Genomic DNA, 23,343 nt, shown 5'->3' with positions numbered 1-23,343 from the left:
AAAAACCTTTACCTTTATCTTACAATAATTAAATTATCAAAGAATTTTGGACAGAGAGACCATCTATCACATTTGATATGTGAAAAAAAATATCAAATTTGATATGTGAATGTGAGGAACAAATCAAAGGAAAAAATTGCTGTCTGGGATGAAGTTTGAACTGGACAAACTCAAAAGACGCTGGGAAAGTAAAAATCATTAAGACTTGGTGAAGGGTTACACATGGAGTTGACAGAGAGAGATAGGTGCAAAACTCTGGGTTTCTAGCTTGTACAACTAAAGTAAGGAGATCTAAAATAAAAAACAGAATTGAAAGAAAGACCAGAGTTTGGGTTTGGTTGTAGATTAGGTAAGTGTAATGCCTTTGAGTCATTGTTGGATGGAAAAAGTTTCCTTCTAGGTTCTGTGACTGGTCAAACAAAATCACTTAAGACATATTAACAGGAGAAAAAGAAATCTGATTTCATATGTACAAGAACCCCAAAGATATGAGGTTCAAAAGGCAGTCAAGCAATTGAGGCTTATATAACATCCTGAGCTAAGAAAAGGGCCAAAGGACTGAGGATATGAAGGGGAGGAAAGCCTGACTGGAAGGCAGAGGAGATGTGTGGAAAATCAAGGTTTCCTGGATACGCAGGTAAGCTTCTGGGGTAAAAACTTTTATCTTTATAATAGCTCTTTTCCTGGTAACAGTCCCCTTTCCAATGTACTTTTAGACAGTTGAGGGGGAGGTAAAGAGCTTTCCCTGAATCTCCTGTGTTCTGATTGCCTTCAGCTCAAAATAATCCTCATGCCAAAGTGGCATATTTTGGGGTAGTATATTCCACTCCCCTTCATCAGCAGCAAGAAAATTTCAAGTAAAGTGGACATCAAAGTTTGTATTTCAGAGGGGGTTTCTGGGCTACAGTTTAGATTTCTAAGTGATCTATACTGAGAATAAACTTGAAGCCACAAGCTTAGAATAGATCATAAAGGGAGAGCATAGCAGGAGCAGAGGAAATGACCCAGATTCGATTAAATAACTTCAATGTTTAAAGTCTGAAGAAGAGAATGAACTGCAAAGAGAAAGAGAAGTGACCAAGAAGATGTCAAGAAGAGAAGCTAAGAGAAGAGATCGTTTTAAGAAGTGTTTAATGTTAAGAGGTCAAGTAAAATGGGAACTGGAACATGTCAGTTGGATTTAACAACCTGTTTTTAAGGAATGTTCTGTTCCCAGAAAACTAAAAATATTATAAAAGCACTAATTACATTTTGTCTCTTGGACACAAATCTTCACACATATTATATATAATCTTTAGCTGTATTCTTTTTCTTCAGATAGCAAACTGGCATAGATCCATGAGCGAGCAAGCATTGGGGATAAACAATCACCATTTTCAGCACATTTCCAACGTTGCCTCAATTATACTAAGTTTATGAGACCAACACATCTTACCAACACTATTAGCATTTCTGTTTAAAACTTTTCTTCCCATTTAAAAATACTAGTAGAGAAAAATGCAATGAAGAATAATATTGAAACAACTGCTTACAACAACAAAGATGGTGTGATGCAAACCACTGCCTGGTAAGCCAAATCTTCATTCAATAGCTTCAAATGTTTGTTATTCAATTCACGTAGAAAAGTATGAATTTAATTATTGAAATATGGTGAGGTGGTATCTATTGTCTAAAAAGTAGGTGGTTAAAAAAACACATGTTTGAAAGTTTAAGTTGACCTGTATTCTGTACATGAAATTTAAATTCACTGAAATGTGTTTAAAGAGGAATTTAAAGTAAAAGAATTTAAATATTTTCAATTCTAACTTTAATATAAAACTTATTAGGATGCACCCCTTCTTTCCTGTACCACATCCATCGCAGTAGCAATGAATCCTTTTATTATACATTAAGAAATAATATTCCATGTGTAGATAGGGCTTGGGAGACAACTTCAGTCGTGTACAGAAACTCTAAGGTTTTGGATGTACTTTCCCATGTGTATCATGGGGAAGACACAAATGCAGGGACAAGTACACTTTTAGAATTCAAAGCACACATTCAATTAACATGTTAAAGTCTAATTAGTACTCAGGAAGATATGTGAGGAGAGATGCATATTTAAAATGCAAATTAGTTATAAAGTTACAATGGTACACTTAAAATTACTGGTAATAATAAAAATGGATTATTCAATAAATTATGTTGGGGTAACTGGTCAATAGTTTGGGGGAAAAATTAAATAGGATCCCTATCTCCCACCTTATATAAAAATAAATTCCACAACGGGGTGCTTGGGTGGCTCAGTCAGTCAAGCATCTGACTTCGACTCAGGTCATGATCTCACAGTTCATGGGTTCAAGCCCTGTGTCGGGCTCTGTGCTGACAGTGTGGAGCCTGCTAGGGATTCTCTCCCCCTCTTCCTCTCTCTCTCTCTGTTCCTCCCCGATTCACACTTTCTCTCTCAAACTTTAAATAAATTCCAGATCAATTAAAAACTTTAAATATAAAAATGATAAATTTTAAAGATGGAAAAAGTAAAAAGGAGATATAACATGTAAACGCGAAAAAATGAAATCACAGTAATAATTCTTTAAAACAGAAAACATGAAGTGAGTAATTTTATAATTTTACAGTAGAAAAGAGACTAAGCATGATGCCAAAGCCATAAACTATTTAGGAAAGCATAAATTTAACTCACTTAATATGTAAAATTTCTTTACATCCAAACAACCCACCATACCGAACATTCAAGGTCAAACTACAATATGCACAAGAAATATGCTTACTATACATGACAAAATACACATAAATCTAAATATATACCACATATAAAAATATATTTGTGTATATACATAAATTTATAAGGAGAGAGAAAACTTACTGATCAGTGAGAAAATATTTTACTACCTTATTACAAAAATTAACAAGTGATAATAACAATTCAAAAAATACATAGCCAAGAATATACGTAGATGTTCAGTATTACTTACAATCGAAGAAATGCATTTTAAAATGACAGTATGTTTTTCCATCATATTGGCAAACATTAATAAGTTTCATAATGCTCAGTATTATCATACTTATGGAAGGACATACTCTTATATTTTCTTAGGGAGTCTCGCCTTTCTGAACAGCAATTTTATAGGATTTATCCAAGGCCTTTAAAATTTTTAAGGTTATTTATTTATTTTTGAGAGAGAGACAGAGAGAGCAAGCAGATTAGAGGCACAGAGAGAGTGACAGAGAATCCTGAGCAGGCTCCACAATGGCAGCGTGGAGCCCGATGTGGGACTCAAACTCACCAACGGCGAGATCATGACCTGAGCTGAAACTAAGAGTCGGACCTTAACCAACTGAGCCCCCTAGGCACCCCTCCAAGGCTTTTCAATATGCATACCGTTGTAGAAATATTCACTTGATGAATTATGCTTCATAAATATTGGGTAAGTGAACACGGATGAATAACGAAGGATGATTATCAAAGGCTGTTTTTAACTATCAAAAAAAAAAAACCAGTGGGAGGAGAGAACACAACAGGTTAAAAGCACAAAATAGGATAAATTATGGTACATAATAACACCATGAAACTATTAAAATGATCACAGAGGTTTGTGTTGAGAGAGGAAAATATTTTTCTTATACCCTTCTAGGTTCTTTGGCTGGTAAAAATGATATAAAACAGATTAACAGGAGAAAACCAAATCTCATTATGTACACAGAGGAATCCCCTAAGAATCTGAGACCCAAGGGCAAGTAGGGCAGTTGAGGCTTAGGTGCTATCCTGTGCTAAGGAACGGGATGGGGCCTGGGGCTTCAAAGGTGAGGAAGGTGTTTCACAGGACATTAAAAAGAGCAGATGTTTGCCCTACCATACAGATGAGTCATTCAGAAGAAAGCTATGCCTGGTACTAGTGCTCTCTCTGAGCTAGGTCCCCTATGTAAATTCTTCTAGGTAGTTAAGGGAGAGGTACAAGTTTTGTCTCAGTTGGCTGAGTTTTGATTGCCTTTAGCTCAAAATAATCCACATGCTAAAGTGGTATCTTTTGGAGTCAGGTATTCTTCTCCCCTTCATCTGTCTTTATTGACAATGAAGTAGTATCAGGAGATACCATCAAGGGGGAAAGAAGATTTTAAAAGAACACGTCGAATAGGATTACATTTGTGATTGTGTATACATACTTGTGTGTACGTGTATTTTTATAGGGAAAAATCAAGGAAAATGAGTAACACAATTTTAACAATTACTGCATTGAGGTGGTGATGATTTTATGGAAGTTTTCACTTTTCCTTCATACCTTCCTCATTTGCTGAGTATTTTTAGAAGGAGTTTGGGTTACTTCACAAAAAAGAGTGCATAAAATTCCGTTTTGAGAAAAACGACAAAGTTCTTTAGCCACTTTCCAAAAATGAATGAAGAAACTACACAAAATTTTCTCTATAGAAGATTACCCTATCTTCTGTTACCAGCTGTGGATGTGAGAAACACACAGCTCTGAGTGAACTAACCTCCACTGAGAAATCCACACAGAATGAATGATTTAGACCACACCATAGAATCTAAAAGAAACAAAAAACAAAATAAAAAACACCGAACTCATAGAGAAAGAGATGAGATTTGTCTTTAACAGAACAGGGAGGCAAGGGGAGATTGGATGAAAAGGGACAAAAGGTACAAACTTCCAATTATAACACAAGTAAGTACTGGGGAATCTAACACCCAACATGGTGACTGTAGTTAACATGGCTGTATAACGTATTTGAAAACTGGTAACACAAAATCTGGCAAGGTCTCATCACCAGGAAAAACAATTTTTTTTTTCAGTGTAACTGAGGACATGGACTAATTACATTAATGGTGGTAATTATTTCACAGAATTCATGTCAAGTTGTTAAGCAGGACACCTTAAAATTATACAAAGTTGTAAGTCAATTATATCGCAATAAAAGTGAAAAAAAGTAAAAAATTTAAAAACAATAAAATAAAACCACACCATGGTCATTGAAGTGGACTGTACTAGCTATTTACTACTATGCAAGAAATAACACCCCAAACCGGAGACCTGCCAACAACACTTATCATCTCACATTTTCTTAGTGTCAAGAATTCAAGAGGAGCTTACTCAGGTGGTTTGAGCTCTGAGTGTCTTGAGGTTGCAGTCAAGATATCATCTCAGGGCTACAGTCACCTCAAGGCTCAACTGGGTAAGAATGAGCTTCTAAGTTCATTTGTGGGGCTGTTGGCAAGGCAAGGTCTCGGCAGATCATCTTCCAGACTGAACCACGTGAGCCTTTCCATAGGGTTGCCTCATGACATGAAATTGGCTCTCTCCAGCATTAGAGGCCCTGAAAGTGTGAGAGAGAGCACTCCATCTCACAAGAAGCATCCCACAGTTCTGCTTATATTACTGTTATAATACTTCTGTTATATCCTATTCATTAGAATTGAGTCCATCAATCTAGCTGACACTAAGGCCATGAATACCACAAGGTAGGGATCTCTGGGAGCAACCTTAGAGACTGCCTGCCAGTAGAGGCCAAAATCAAAAAAGAAAAGAGACAAACTAAAGCCTGTAAAGGAATATTCATAGTAGTTCTATATGTAATAGCCCCAACTGCAAAGAACCCAAATATCAAGAGGAGAATAGAGAAGCAGATTATAATAGATCCACAGAGTGGAATGCTACTCACCAACAAAAAGCAACAAACTTGTGATTTAGGCAACAATATGGATGGATGTAACAGATACTACACTGAGCAAAATAAGCTGGACTCAAAAGTTCATACTGTATAATTCCTTTTATATGAAATTCTTAACAGAAAGAATTAATCTATGGTAAAAAAAAAAAATATTGGAAAAGTTTCTGCTTCTTGGGGCAAACAAAGATAACTGAAAAGACCTGCAAACAACATTGCAGGGGCGATGGAAATGTTCCGTATCCTGATTAGGAATATCAATTATGCGGTTGCAAACATTGGTCAAAACTCATCAAATTATACACTTACGATCTATACATGTCTTTGTATATAAATGTGACCTTACAACGTAAGTGATTATTAATATCAAAAACAAAAAGAAAGACACTTAAGATCTACTGAATACTGGAATGAGTTGAAAAGGAAGCAAATTATCACCTCTTTGAAGTTTTCCAAAACGCAGTGAAAATTCAAATCTGTCTGAAGACATTGGTAAACAACTGAATGAATAGCAATCTTTCAGCCCTGAGAATTAAATTTGTTTCAAGTTAAAGGCCAAGTAAATAAAGGATCAAGGGATTTCTCAATGTCTAGTGCCATACTGAAAAGGATTCATTTTGTGAGGTGAAATTTTGGCACCTGAGATGGAAGAACAGAAAGGGAGGGAAGGTCACCACTGTACACAGAGACTGGAGTCAAAAGATGAATGATATTCACCCCCAAGTCATTAAACAAATCACAGATGGGGTCAGACCTCTTATTCTGATATTCTAACTAGGTCCCATTGCTCTGGGTATTTGCTTATCTTACCTAAAAGTACTGCTGTAATTATTGTTTTCATGTGAAACTTACAAAAGAAATCTAGATTTTTGTTTCTTTCCACACACTGAATCTAAACTCTTAATGATAGAACTCCTTCTGGTTTCAAAAGTTTTCATCCCCAGACCAACTTTAATAAAAAAGACAAAAAAAAAAAAAAATGGTCTGTGAAGCTAGTGGGAAAGTTTTAATTGAAACCGGTCTCTAGAGTCAGCATAGAGTTGAGGTAATCAAGGCCAGATTTTCTCCCCTATAAACCAATCGACAGTGACACGGCAGCCTACCTGCTTCAGATCCGGCTGTTTTAAGCACTGAATATCCACTGAAATAAAACCACTTGTTTTTTGTTTTTTGGTGTTTTTTTTTTTTTTGGAAGCATACTGTTTTTACTGCATTAATTTCATTTTCTTCCCCCAGCAAGGAAGTGATATCCTGAGTATGATTCAGCCTCACTAGAAATGCTCCTAATGGAGTTACCAAAAACTTCAAAACTGTAAAAATATAACCGTGTATTAAGGGCTTTGAGGAAAGAAAAGCACAGGGCAATCAACATTCTTCAAAAACAGCAGCAATAACTTAATGACCAGCATCCTGCCACGTTTGAGAACCTTAGTTTCTATGTTCAGAAAGCAACGCAGGGCCACAGAGATTGTAGACACACACACACACACACACACCATCATTCTCTATATTTTGTATATAAGACCTGAAAAACTTGGATTAAGAAACTATTGCTAAGTGCCTGGGTGGCTCAGTCAGTTAAGCGTCCAACTTTAGCTTAGGTCATGAATTCACAGTTCATGGGATCAAGCCCCATGTCAGGCTCTGTGCTGACAGCTAGGAGCCTGGAGCCTGCTTAGGATTTTGTGTCTCCCTCTATTTCTGCCCCTCCCCTGCTCACACTCTGTTTTCTGTCAAAAATAAACATTAAAGGTTTTTTTTTAATATTGCTAAATTTAATGAGGTTACCTACCTTATTAAAGGTTTCTTCAGTTGTAGGGTTTCAAATAATACTTCTCAGAAAGGGTAATTAGGAATGCAACCTGTAAAAATGAAGAAACTAGCCTGTATGGTCCCCAACTGTCCCTTGTGGAAAGAAGTTGACATATTTGGCGCAGAAACCACAGACTGCCTTAAAATGTCTCCTCATCCACAACAGCCCTATCAACACCTCCCTGTTCCACACAGCTTTTCCTATATTCTTCCACCCGGCCAGCACACTTTTCTGTTTCCTCTAAATATCTTAATTAAGCAAACCTAGGTGTGGCATTATACTAAAGATCAGTAAGTTTTACAGAGTACAGAACCACTGGCTAAATCAAGATTGGAATACAATTAACTGGAAATGAAAGGATTATTCATCCTGCCTTTTTACCTCTCCTCTGCCATTTGTCTCATTTCATTTTGTCTATTAGCTTTGACAACGGACAGTTTTTGAGAGTTCAAAGGACAAGTCCAAAAAGACGAATACCAAAAATATCATGTGCACATACATATGTGTGAGCACATATGGGAACATTCCATTGTCTTACAAAGAAAGAAAACCATTTGGCAAACTCCGTCTCCTGTTAATTGCCCTTACTATTATTATATGAAAAAAATAAGCACAGAAGACTATCAACTCTCACACACAATCAAGGGTACAGTAATGAATATTTCAACAGGCATACATTTTGAAGTTTTAATTAAAATCAGTAGTGCTATTGATATTGTAATGTCTTAGGGTAACGCTCAGCCAAGCAATCACCTGCCTCCCAAATGAATGGGAATACACACACAATTAATTATCAAAGACTTGGCTGCTGAAACCACCTCGGGATTTTGAAGATTTAGAGCAAGCGTTCACGCATTTAGCTGCAGAAGGCAACTTCACTGGAGCAAGAGGCTGAGTAGCTACTTCCTTAACCCGGATGCACCACGTGTCCTTATTAGGCCTGGTGTCCCCAAGCTTGCCATCCATCCGCTCTGCTCATCTTCCCTGGCACCACTGACAATCGTCCTGCTTCCTGCACTCAAGGATTACTTTTCTATTGAAGAGGTTGGTAATGCCACTTGGGAACATAATCTTTTCTGAAGTTCACTGCCTCCCATCTTCCCGCCTTATGAGCCAACACAGTTTTGACAGTGCTAAAATAATTTTACCTTTCTTCTATAAGGCATCACTCTTAATTCTCACTCTGAAGGTCCTCAGAAGACTCCCTTTGCTCCACAGAAGTGGATTCTTGGGACAAGGAATGAGAGAGAATTTGGGAAGCAGGCCAACTCCAACAGAGGGCTTAAACAGATACTCTGCTGTCAAAAGTTGCATTCAGGATCCTCTGGATACTATGAAATCACACCAGAGACACTTAAAAGTAGAAGGTGTGGGAGGGTCACAACCTGCTTATTGACTGCGGTCTAAATGACCTTAGTCAAAATTCTACTTCATGAGAGAAAAGCCAGCACACAACGATGTCTGCCTAAGTTTTTACTTCAAATTGGAAGGAAGGAAAGAAGGAAGGAGGGAAAGAGAAACTCCAAGAGAAAGAAAATGAAAAATTGCCCCAAGTTGTTGGGCTGTGTGAAAAAAAAAAATCACAATTTTCTTGAGGACTAGATGAATGTGGTGATAAATCTGCTTCATCAACATCCAGACATGCAAGCCCCAGGGGTCCCAGCCCTCACTCTAAGAATTCTTCTTTGTAATGTCTTAATTCCCACTACCCTGAGGGAGTGAACAGAGCCCCGGGGGCTTAGACAACAGCTCTTGCTGACCTCTGTGCGTTCTTCTCTAGGAGCCATTAAAGTAGCTCACAAAAATCAAGGAAATGATCAACTTTGAAAGGTTAATGCTGTGGTGATTTTTCTGAGCAAAGTTAACGAAGACTAGCATTGTTGGCTTTAAACCATACTCATGGTACAGGCAAATCGTTCTTAGCAAGCTTATAGGATAGCTAGCACTCCTTCCTTTTTACAAAGCCCTAGTCTCTCTGGCTTTCAGTGAAGCCAGGGAAGTGACAGTGACACAAGGCAATTCTAACACAGAACGATGGTATTTTGAAATCTAAAAACAAGCAACATGAACTTCACATACCTAAGCAGAGTGTTTTTACCTAGCAAGTCCTAGAAACAATATGCTAGAAGCTGTTACATACTTAATTTTAGGTCCTGAGTCAAAAACTAAAAAGATAAAGTTGGCCACAATTAACTAAATGCACATTCAAAGCTCGTACCCTTAGCAAACGGAAGGAATATGCATTTAGTTTCTTCTTCTTTTTTTTTTTTCAACGTTTATTTATTTTTGGGACAGAGAGAGACAGAGCATGAACGGGCGAGGGGCAGAGAGAGAGGGAGACACAGAATCGGAAACAGGCTCCAGGCTCTGAGCCATCAGCCCAGAGCCTGACGCGGGGCTCGAACTCACGGACCGCGAGATCGTGACCTGGCTGAAGTCGGACGCTTAACCGACTGCACCACCCAGGCGCCCCTTCCTCTTTCTTTTTTCAATAAATTTATATGTAATGTTTTTGAGCATTATAAACTGTTACAGTGCCAAGAGCATCAGCTGAGTGGGGTACATTCCTCCTTTGTGATGTAATACCACCGAACCATTAAAAAAATCATCTGGTCAGAGACAGCCAGCAGGCACATGAAAAGATGCTCAACGTCACTCCTCATCAGGGAAATACAAATCAAAACCACACTCAGATATCACCTCATGCCAGTCAGAGTGGCCAAAATGAACAAATCAGGTGACTATAGATGCTGGCGACGATGTGGAGAAACGGAAACCCTCTTGCACTGTTTGTTGGTGGGAATGCAACCTGGTGCAGCCGCTCTGGAAAACAGTGTGGAGGTTCCTCAAAAAATTAAAAATAGATCTACCCTATGACCCAGCAATAGCACTGCTAGGAATTTACCAAGGAATACAGGAGTGTTGATGCAAAGGGGCACTTGAATCCCAATGTTTAGAGCAGCACTTTCAACAATAGCAAAACTATGGAAAGAGCCTAAATGATCCATCAACTGATGAATGAATCAAGAAATTGTGGTTTATATACATAATGGAATATTACGTGGCAATGAGAAAATGAAATCTGGCCTTTTGTAGCAACGTGGATGGAACTGGAGAGTGTTATGGTAAGTGAAATAAGTCATACAGAGAAAGACAGATACCATATGGTTTCACTCTTATGCGGATCCTGAGAAAATTAACATAAGACCATGGGGGAGGGGAATGAAAAAAAAAGGGAGGGAGTCAAACCATAAGAGACTCTTAAAAACTGAGAATAAACTGAGGGGTGATGGGGGGTGGGAGGGAGGGGAAAGTGGGTGATGGGCATTGAGGAGGACACCTGTTGGGATGAGCACTGGGTGTTGTATGGAAATCAATTTGACAATAAATTTCATAGTAAAAAAAATCATCTGGTCAGAAACTGGTGGGGTTTTTTTATGTATTTATTCATTTTGACAGAGAAAGAGCATGAACAAGCAAGGGGCAGAGAGAGGGGGGACAGAGGATCTGAAGCAGGCTCTGCAGTGACAGCAGTGAGCCTGATGCAGAGCTCAAACTCACAGACCTCGAGATCATGACTTGAGCCAAAGTTGGACGCTCAAGCACCTAAGCCACTCAGGAGCGTCTGCTTGGAAACTGCCCTAAACCAGACTTACAATCACCAAATGATGCTAACAAATTTCAGTCCACATTGAAAGCAGAGAAAAAAGGCCAAGTCAACTGAATCCAGTAAGGACCACACAACTGTGGTTTGCCCAGAATGTCTCCAGGATTCTGCTTATTGTTCTTCAATACCTCAGAAAACAGTAATACCTCACCTTCACTGAATACTTACTAAATCCCAGGTACTATGCTAGTCATTCTATGACCATGAATTCATTTAACACACCCACCCCCCTGCAAAACCAGAATCATGTTATTCTCTCTTTAACATTTTTTTAATGTGGAGGTTGAAGTTTATCAATTCCCTCAAATTCATTCAGGTAATGATGAGGGAGGCCATTATTTCAACTTGGCTTTATTATGCTGTACTGTCCCACCTAGCTGTACCCCCGCATACCAACCATAGCTCCTATGATGCCTTCAATGCCAGATGTTGCCTCTAACCTTCAATCATCAAAATATGCAAATGATAGCCCTGCTTAAGTGTCTCCTCCATTGGTAACAAGTCTTTCATTATGTACCCTGTCAACTAAGAAATTAAAAAGGTTTGTTAATACTTTTATTTATTAAGTCTGCCTGAAACAAGCTCTGGGTTCATGAGAATGTACAAGTATGACAAAGGGGCTAGGACAAAGGGTACAATGGACTAACAGGTATGTGGAGCATACAGCACACAGGGGTATGTTAAACAAGAATGGTTTCAGCCCACCAAAGACACGTGAGCACATGAGGCACAAGCAGAATATATACATCTTGACAACTAAAGCCCACGACTGGACCAAACTAAATTAAATATGGGAGATCCTATCGTAATGTCCTAAGGTAAACTTCTGACTTTATGAAAAAGGAAAAAGAGGGGCACCTGGGTGGCTCAGTTGGTTGAGCATCCAACTCTTGATTTCGTGTCAGGTCATGGTTTTAAAGTTTCTGAGTTCAAGCCCCACATCAGGCTCTGTGCTGATGGCATGGAGCCTGCTTGGGATTCTCTCTTGCTCCCACTCTCTCTGCCCCTTCTCAGCTATATATATAAATATCTTTCTCTAAATAAATAAACTTTTTTTTAAGGCAAAGGAAAAAGAGCCAAGAATGATGAAGGAACTAAAACACGGTATGCTCATTGTGTGCTAGACACAGTGTTGTTCACTTCATGGACATCACCTCATAGAATCCATCAGCAACCCTGGAAAATACGCACTGTTATCCCCATTTTACAGATGACAGGAATAAAGTCCAGGCAAGTCTCATAACTGAAGTAACAAAGCTAGTTAGCCATAGAACTGGGATATAAACTCAGATTTTTGTTTTGTGAAGCCTGTGCCCTTTCCTTTTATAGTAAACGGGGACATCCAACAAAGAAGAACATCCAAATGACGTAGTTGTCTTTGGAGGCAGGCAGGAATTGTGGCTCAGAGAGTACCAAGGGGACCAGAGCAGGTGTCTATGCTTGGTCACATGGCAGAGTGGAGGCAGACACCGAAAAAAGTGTGTGTTGTCCATTTCATGCACTGTCACAGTAGGGGTAGTTCCACGTCACTGATCCTATAGCCTGACTGGATCATCTGCCTGTTCATATGAGGTTATTGCCCTCCTTTCATTTTTTACCCCCATGGTTACAATATTGTCCTGAATACGACTTCTAATTATTAGGTGAAAGTACCCACTAAACCTCCAGTGTAGAGAACAGGGTCAGGGGCCCAATGAGCTCAGTAAGTGTTCATTTTTTTTTTCATTAATACAACAGGTATATACTCGCTCAAACTGAATAAAGAAAATCATGATGTTTTCACTCACACAAAATAATCTTTACAGGCAGCTTACAATGCTAACATGGTCACTCGGATCAATATTCTCCAAAAACTAGCATTTGGATAAGGAGGTTAAACCTCAGATTATGCAAATGAGTAGTTTAGAGCCTTTAGGATGCCTGGCAGGACCTCACAGCAAACTGGCAGGACCATCAAAAAACCAAAATTGGCCAAACTGCACTCTGCCCAATTGTCTTCAAGGACACGAGCTTTACTGGTCAAAACACTCAACACAGAAAGTAGAGCTGTCTAGCAGCATAAAATTTCATAAAAAGATTTCCTACTTTGATCATAATCAGACCTTATTATTAAAACTATAGCAAATTCAATGTCCATTCAGCTCAGCAAGTACATAAGAAAAGTGAGTAATTATTGTAATTCCTTCTAAATCCCTTACAACCCCTTTACAGTTATCTGGCTGAGTTAGTATCATCCACAGCAAGCTAAAGAGGACACTTCTAGAACATAATGCAGCAACGTCTGGAATGAAGCCACATGGTTATAGGAAATAGAGAAAGTAGCAACGTGTGCAGAATTATCAGACACTTTATATTGATAAAATATGGTCCAGTTAGCCTATCTAACCAGTAAGCATCGTCTCGGTTGACAAAGCAAACATATAAGCACAACCAATACCCCAAGAGAAGGCCATAACTAACAATCTTTGCTTCTACAGCACATATAATTGCAGAAGGGGACCACCACTGACCATTTGGCTTAAAGAGAAATACAGTTCAGGCTTGACCTCGGGGTTAGGGGTGTTGATGACCCCCACCCTCCCCACATAAATCTTCCAATAATCTCTGACTCACCTACTTGATACTTACAACTTAACCACTAAAAGCCTACTAGTGACTGGAAGACTTACCAAAAACATCAACAGTCAATTGACACATATTCTGTATGCTGTATATATCACATACTACCTTCTTTTAAAAAAGTGAAAGAAAATGTTAAGAAAATCATGCAAGAGAAAATAAATTTACAGTACTGTATTTATCAAAAATATCTATGTCTAGGGGTGCCTGGGTGGCTCAGTCAGTTGACTGTCCAACTTTGGCTTGGGTCATGATCTCAGAGCCTGGAGCCTGATTGAGATTCTGCGTCTCCCTCTCTCTCTGTCTCTCCCCCACTCATGCTTGGTCTCTCTCTCTCTCAGAAATAAATAGAACAGGGGTGCCTGGGTGGCTCAGTCAGTTAAGCGTCAGACTTCAGCTCAGGTCATAATCTCACGGCTTTTGAGTTCGAGCCCCACATCGGGCTTTGTGCTGACAGGTCAGAGCCTGCTTCAGATTCTGTGCCTCCCTCTCTCTCTCAATAATAAATAATCATTAAAAAAATTAAAGAAATAAACATTAAAAAAATTTTTTTACAAGTATATGTGTCTAAGTGGACCAGTGTAGTTCAAACCTGTATTTCTCAAGGGTCAACTGTACCTGCCTGGCTGCATCAAGGACCATGCTACTATTTGCTATTCAGAAGCCAAATTCTTACATATCAGAACATTATATTGTTGAATGGGAAGTCAGTGATCTAGGATTTTCTGTTTATTAGATTATCAGAGACCAACCACAGACTAATTAGCATAGTTCAGAAAGATAAATTCATTTTGAATATCCTTGGGTTGCATTTGACTAAATTTATTCTCTTCCTTTAGTGTAGTGACAGTTTAAAAAGATGATTAGTTCAAATTCATGTTCCAGGACACTAGATTCTAAACCCCACACTGCTAACTACCAAAGTAAAATGGACACTTTACATAGAAGCTAATATATTGTGACATCTTTCAGTGACTTTGTTGTGGTTGTTTTAAAAGTAATCAGATAGTATGGATTATATATAAGAAGGATAAAGGCATTTGTCATAAATAATTTTTCAATGTTAATTTATTTTTGTGAGAGAGAGGGAGGGAGGGAGGGAGAGGCACGCAGGCAGAGGCACAGAGCAAGGTGCACAAAGGATCTGAAGCAGGCTCTGTGCTGACAGCTGAGAGCCAAATGTGGGGCTCGAACTCACAAACCAGGAGATCATGACGTGAGCTGAAGTCGGACACTTAACCAACTAAGCCACACAGGCACCCATATCATAAATAAGCCTTTAAGAGCAGGTCTTGTGGAAAGCTCTTTGCTGGTTGATTGGCCATGAGTACATTTAGAAGTAAAAGCTTGGAATTGCTCTTCGTGATAAAAGAGGAGAAGGCATAGTTAAAATTTAAGGGGGAAGAGGAGAGCAGTAAGAGCAAGGGGGTAAATCTCAGTAAAATCATAAAGGACCAAGACTGGGCACTGTACACGGGAAGGGCCAAAGCAAAGAAGGCTCAGTTGGCAGTAGGGGCTGAAAAATTATTGGATAAAGCACAAGGGTAGTGATGATGTTCTTTGAAAGTAAATGTTTGTGCAGTGCAAGGGACCCTGTTTCATGACCTGCAAATCTTCAAGCTATGTTTGGTATGATTGGCTTTACTGTGGAAACCAGTAGAAGGACCTAGTTCTACATCAATGTTGGCACAAAACCAATATCAGTTCTCTTGAACAAAGGGACTAAGTGTACAGGCAGCATATATTTGAAGGCTCAACCAGGCTATCAAAACTAAGTGCAGTACCCAGCTGCATCTCTGATTAAATCATCAAGCTAGAATCTAGAGACTTAAGCCAGAAGTACAGACTATTTAAGACTGTTGCAGTTTTGAGCAGAAATGAGGTGCCAGATAGGAAAGGTTTATCAAAGGTGAGGGTGATGGTGCTGGTAATCTCATTCCAGAGTCAGCATCACAAAGGCATTGTAAGAGCTAGAACACTCTGAGCAAGAAGAGAAAAAATGTACAACTGAAGGCAGATAATTAAATAGAAAATTAGGTGCTAGATCACGAGCAACTCAAGTACATCAATGTTGTGTAGAATTTAGAGGGACCAAGAAGCTCATAATGTGACAATGATATGGCTCTCATTTTAAAGATGAGGAGAACTGAGTTTAATAGACCAGGGGACTACTATTTATAAATAAGAGAGGTTTTTCCCTCCTAAATTCTCAGTGCATTATCCTCCCATATCATCACTTCTACAAATCTACTTTTATAATACTCCAAATATGGTATTTATATTATCTTCAGAAAAATGTCTAAGTCTTGACTTTGGTCTTAAAAAGAAAAAAATGAGACGGTAGAAATTTCCCACTTAAGAAAATTAAATTCAGGAAGAGAAATAAATGATCCTTAGACAAAAATTCTTGTCTCTCTTTAAGTAGACTGCTACTTCTTTCAATTAGCAGTACTTCTTGATTTTTTAAAAAATGTGTGTTATTTTTTATTAACTCTTCCTAATAACCAAATGAAATGAGAAATTGAGCTCCATGCAGAAAATTTTCAGAGTCTACACCTACTTATGAATAGTATTTCATTTGGCTTTCAACCACATTAACTTTTTTAGTGAAGTATTTCATGTTCTATTGCACACTAGTGTCATCAAAAATCAACTAATTACATCTGTCAAGACCCTGAAGTCACATTCTGAGGTTCTGAGTGGAAATGAATTGGGTCAAGGGGAACTATACTATTCAACCCAGTACAGAATTCAAGTGTTAGTAAGTCAAGTAAGCTTTTGGATTAAACTATTAGACTTTAAGCCTCTGTATGATTCAACTTTTTGCTGTTCATAAACCTAGCCTGTATTGAACGAACACTAAGTAAAAGATGCAATACAAATTACAAGGTAAATACACTAAAAACATCTCAACTAAAGCAGCTTGTCAGGATTCTTTGAATACCTTCTGGATCTTTTTCACTATTTTAAGCATGTAAATCATGCATCAGTCCATGGCAGCCCATTTCCCACAAGTCATGTTCTTGTGGGTCACAACATTAATAGAGTACCCAAGAGCTTCCATTATTACTCATAACAAGTTCCCAACAGCCTTGCAACTTGCACTGCACTTGAATAGCCCAACTGTAACCATTAAGAGTCAATAAGGTCACTCTTAAAATCCTGCCTACCTTGACACGGACCTCAAATATTCCTTTAGATCCCATATCCACCACAATAGCATAACAATTATGCATCTATTTTTACTAGGCCAGTAATAAAAGAGCATCACCACTAGGTATGCCTACATACCTATCCAAAATCCTGCTTTCTTCAGTGGTAAGTACGGTTGTCATATAAAACAAAGGAGGTGATCCATAAAGCCTACCTTGAAACAGGGTCTTGGCCTATCTTCCCAATTCCCTAGACCCTATGAGCAGTTATGGTCAGATGTCACCAAAAGCCACTGGATCCAAGCAATAGATTTCTCTCCTAAAAATAAAATCTTGGCTCCACTCTTCTTTTCACTCATTTTCTCTTTTTTATAAGTTTACACATGTACATATGTAGTTTCTACACCCAACATGGGGCTTGGACTCACGACCCCCAGATCAAGAATTGCACATTCCTTGAACTGAGTTAGCCAATCACCCCACATCTTCTCCTTTTAAAGCTCTCAAAATCTTCTCCTGTCCATAAATTTTTCTAAACCTCTTTTATGCTCCTATATTGTTTCTCAACTTGCCCAAATCCTATGTATATGTCTGAACACTCCAACCAATTAATACCATATACGAACATGAAAGGCATGTGGTAGGAGACAAGAGTAGTGGATTGGACCACAAGGTAACCTGAAGATCTAATACAGCCTTTACCACCAAGTGAAACACCCTTGGTCTTAAATTCTTTCAAAAGTGAAGTTTCTGTTAAGATATTCATGCTAAAGTATTTAGGAATGAATTTTTATTGTACCATCAAGTTACTTTTGAATGGTTCAGCCAAAAAGATACTAACAAGGCAAGATGGAAATTGTTGGATCTAGATGTATGGAATATAGACACGTTAATTGTGCCAGTTCTATTTGTCCAGAAAGAATTGTTGTATTTGAAAATGTTGGTAAGACAAATTTGGGGGAAATGAAGCTAGAATAAACTTAAACTCTTCTCTGCCCAAATTCCATGACCGTACTTATCTAAATTGTGACTCCTCAATGATGCTCCCAAACTGTCTCCCATCTGGACTCCTCCATTTGTCCAAATGTCACCTCATTATGTCACAAATGAAGTTAGACCTGCTGGAGTGATCCTTCACTCCTCTCTTTCCTTCAGGCCTCATATTCACTAGTCCAAGCCTACTGAGTCTTTATTTCTAATGTCTGATATGTTGCACTAGCTCTGCATTCTCACTGGTATCACCTTTAGTCCATCTCTGTTCTATTTCAGCATCCTACTTCCCGATTTGATTTCCATGTCAACTGTGCTAACACCAATTTTATCAGGTCTCCTCCTTGTTCACAAGTATTCAGTTGCTCTCTATCCACTTCTCAAATGTTGTCCTTCACTACTGCAAAGTAGGACAGGGCTTCCTATACAAGTCCTAACCTCCAGTCAATTAAGTATGTTCATCATTATATCCTATGTGCGTGCTTTTGCTTACACAACTCTCCTACCTGAAATAATCTTTCCATCTCCTTTTTAATTATTCAAGCTCTATTAGCTGGCACTTAGTGTATACTAAACCTATTAGTGTTGCTCTCTTTATATATAAACATCCTGTCATCTCCACCTATAGCCTTGGCCCTTATTATACCCAGAGACTTCCTAAGAATCCTTTCTGAGGGCATAAATCTTGCCTTCTTGGTTGGTGACTTATCAACACAAAAAGTAAATATATAATACTATTTGGGAAATAAGTTAATACTCTATTCCTGGAAGTTTTCATTTATTTTTACATTTTACGTTGTGATATTTCCCATATATGCACACACAACTCTCCAACCAACACACAAAAAATGAAATATTTTTAAAAGACCTTTTATTAGGCAGGGTTCTCCTGATAAAGAAAACCAATAGGGTATATACAACTATATAGTGAGGGCTTGGCTCACTTCATTATGGAGCTGAGAAGTTCCATCATGTGCTGTTTGCAAGCAGGAGGCCTGGAAAGCTGGAGGTACAGTTCCAGTCCAAACGTGAAGACCTGACTACCAGGAGCGGGAATGTCCAAGGTCAGGAGAAGAGGGATGTCCCAGCTCAAATAAAGAGAGCAAATTTACTGTTCTTCTACCTTTTTATTCTTTTTAGGCCCTCCATGAATTGAATGATGATGCTCACTTGCATTGGTGACAGTATGTTCCTTACTCTACTGATTCCAATGCTAATGGCTTCTGGAAACACCATTGCAAACAAACCCAGAAAAATTATTTTGCTGGCTATCTGGGAATCCCTTAGTCCAGTCAAGTTGACACCTGCAATTAACTATTAACCTCCACTACTGTCCGGAAATCATAGCCAACACAAAAATTAAGTGTCTTAGGTTTAACAGGTAATGTGGATCCTCCCACCACCCGACAAACAGCCAATTCTTGGGTAACCCAGCCAAAATGCAGGTACAGATACATAAACACAAAGTGAGCTAAAGCATATGAATAAAAGTCCAATAGCACCTTAAAGACAAGATTCGCGGTGTAGTATCTGTTGACTGCTATGACAGTGAACACTATGTGTCCTCACCTTGAACCCCCCACATCACTGAGCCTATCAAAGGCCATATGAATTAGTTCACCCATGCCCGACTCTGGGACCAATCCCAGCACAGGAGAGGGGCACCTAAGAGTTGCAACTTGAGGACATCACTGATTTAAAATCTTAGATGTTCTCAATACTGACCCCATGTCTAGCCTTCTTCCCGTTTCCCAGGAAACTTACTCCCATCTGCTTTGTCAGCTCTCCTAGCTCTTCTTTATCTTGTCTGGATTTCAAACATACAAGTGCTCAAAATAAGTCTCTGTTCAATAGAAGAGAATCACGACCAAGGTATGGAAAGTAACTTTAATAACCCATCTCAGTGCCAGAAAGTACAGGCTCTGTACATCAATATCCCAGCAGCTCTTGAACTTACAGCTTTCTTTAGCCAATTAAACAATGATACTCATGGGTATGCTCTCCTCTGCATTCTCTACCTTTCATGATTATATGGCATGTAAATCCACATGCATGTGTAGGCATATGCACACCTGTGTGTGGACATGCACACAAACACCCACAGTCAGTTTTCAGACCTCATATTCTGACACAGACTTAGGCTTCTATCATTCTGAGCTGAATACCCAGACTGTCTTCATTGATAATTACCTGTTACTAACCTACACACTATCATTTCTTCCAGATGATCATACTTGTAATGCATTTACCTTCTTCCAACCGCCTGCCCTGCACAAAATGCTTTTATTGGATGATTCCCTTTTCTACCTTTTACTGGGAGGAGACATGAAAATGATCTTACCCAACACCATTTCTGCTATATTCCTATAAAACATAATTCAAAATACTGGCTCTAGGTTGACTTAAAGTCATTTACACAGAATAAATTCCCACATGGTCCTTTTTGTCCCTATTGTCAGGAGAGTCAATTTTGCTTAGGGAAATATTTCATCTCCATAGATTACTGTGTGAGCTTTGGGCGGTCAGGAAAAAAAAGTAACATTATCAAATATATTGCTCCTCTGGAGCCTTTACCATGAAAAACTTCACAAACGCACTTTTTCCCACATCTACAGTCTGCTCATTTCTGATACCTGACCTTATTTGCCTCTTCTTCCTGTGTCAGATTTTGTTTTAACCTTCTGTATCCTACCTTTCATGGTGTTCTAATTCGTAAACTACATCTAGTGGATGGAGTGTAAATATTAAGTACAGGATACCATGCTACCCTTTCAAATTAACAAACTTAAAGGTTATTCTAATTACAGGTTCAACACTGCAGCTAAATCAAGAGACCAAATTGAAAATACTTATGTGAATGCACCAGCAACCCAAAACCGCCTATTACAAAAGAATGGGTAGGCCACAAAAAATGTGTGTGTTTCATGTCCCAATGAAATTGGCTTGGGGAAAACTAATGGTGAATAACTCAGAATAAATACAATCAGAAACGTACTTAAAATTTTTCCATAAAATTTTAGTCCTATCTCAATCATAGGGTCTTCCAGAAACTCCTGGAGGCTCTTGAAAATAAATCAGACCAGCATGAGATAGATAATTCAATAGCATTTTTTCAAACAAGGACTTTGAGTTAGCTTCATTTTAAATTCAGCTGGACAAAAAGATGGAAAGTCAATTCACATAAATCCTGGAAAATTTATAGAAAAAAAATCAAGCCACAATTTAGTACTAACGATGACACTTTTCTGCAGTCAATAGCACTAGTATTACTTTTATTATGCTTTCAGTCCAAAGCCTCAAAATTGTTATGATCATTATAACCTAGCTATTTCGGCAATTTTAAGTACACTTGTACCTACTTGAAGAACAGGACTCCTACACTGCTTCATGTAAAATATAATTCTTAACGGGAAGATGGTTTCTACAAACATAGCCACGTCCATTTAGATATTCCTTCCCAACATTTTCAAAGTATTTACTTCCCACTAGACCTCCCAACTTATTTTTTAGTGTTTATTTTTAAACATCGCAGTATTTATTTTTACTGTTTATTTTTGAGAGAGACAGAGCATGAGTGGTAGAGGGACAGAGAGAAAAGGAGACACAGAATCCGAAGTAGGCTCCAGGCTCCCAGCTGTCAGCACAGAACCCCACAGGGGCCTCAAACTCACAAACCATGAGATCATGACTCGAGCTCAAACCAAGAGTTAGATGTTGAACCAAATGAGCCATCCAGATGTCCCAAACATTTCTGTATTTTAAAGTAAGTAATCTTTTAAAAAAGGAAAAAAAAAACTAGAGACATACCAAGTTGTCTAAAATTGCCATCAATTAATGTGAGAATAGGAGCAGAAGCAAGATCCAAGAAGTTAGAGCAGCTATCTTTATTGAGTTATCCCTAAAAAAAAAAAAGAAGAGGTGGGAAGCAGGTTCTCTGGTAAGCCTTTCAAAGTGCACCTCTCTAAAATGTCAGTGACATGGGAAAGAAGAGATTGCACTGAAGTCTTAAAGGGGTCTTGTGACATGTTTATGAAAAAAAACAATACTTTAACTCCAAATTAAATGAGACAAATAGATCTGTCTTCATATTTACTGAAGTTGTCTATATTGCCTTTGTATTTATTGAGGTGGTTCATCGCATAGTTCAAACAACCATATAATTCTATAATCATATTTCAAAGGAACAGTAGTCTTCCCTCCCCCCCCCACACTGTATTTCACAGGCCAGAGATAAACACTCTTAACAAATGCAGCTGGATTTTGTAAAAATATTAACTCTAAGTCTGATTAATATGCTTATTTTGCTACTTCTAAATATTTTCTTTGTTTCAGATGTTATTTATTGCTATCCCACTACAAAACCTAAGAATTTGGATCATTTGTACCCTATCTCCTCCAAGATGCCACCATACTAACCACAGCATAATTTTGGTTTCATCAGTATTTGTAGGATTTTGGCTTGTGAATAATATTCATAGTTGAATCACAGACTACATCATGGCTACTTTTTCTTTCTTGTACAACTTTTGTTTCTCCCTGAAGTTAAGCATTGTATTGCCCCTCTTCTTAATTTTCTATCTACTTATTATCAATTTGTCCCCAAACTTTCCCTTTGCTTTGTAAAACTCCTATCAATACGTTCAATCATTTCAGCTAGTGGTCAGTTCTTCAACTTGGGGACACCTAACAGCTTCTGACCTGAGGGGGCTGGGCGCTCTCCCGGCATACTCACAGCTGTACTGCTGGGGATTGGGTCCCTTCTGGTCTTTTGTATTAGAGCTCATTTTCTGAATTACATATATTCCACTTTCTAGGTCTATTCCCTTTCTTGTGAATTCTTGTCTATTAATGTTCTGATAAAGGATGCATAAGTATTATGAGGCTCAGGCTATCTGAAAATATCTTTACTGCAGATGCCAATTTATTTCACAGTTTGGCATGGCATAGAATGTAGGCTTATGTGTACTTTCTCCCTCAAGTCTGAAGACATGACTTCCAGCTTCCAGTACTCTGAGGACATTATAATTATTGATCCTTTGTAAGTAATTTGCTTTTTTCTCTTTACATACTTTTAGAATTCTTTTGCTCTGGTGTTCTGAAATGCCCTAATCTTGTTCTTTGATGTAAATCTAATTTCAGCCATTGACCCAGGTACTAAGTGAGCTGTGTCCAATAGGAAAATTATGCCCAGGAATTTTTTTTAAGTTACTTATCTGATATATATCCTCCCCTCTATTTTCCATTTTTTACTTTCCGGAACTCATTTTGTTTGGATAATAGATCTCTTAGATTGGACCTGAAATTTACTGATCACTTTATCCCCTAATCTCCTTTACTTAATCTTTTTGCCCTACTTTGCTAGAGATTTCCTCACCTTTATCTTAGAATACTTTTATTCATATATATATGTATATATATACATATTT

Source organism: Acinonyx jubatus, chromosome X (assembly GCF_027475565.1).
Source record: "Acinonyx jubatus isolate Ajub_Pintada_27869175 chromosome X, VMU_Ajub_asm_v1.0, whole genome shotgun sequence".
In the NCBI taxonomy this organism is placed as follows: domain Eukaryota; kingdom Metazoa; phylum Chordata; class Mammalia; order Carnivora; family Felidae; genus Acinonyx; species Acinonyx jubatus.
This window is presented reverse-complemented; position numbering follows the sequence as displayed.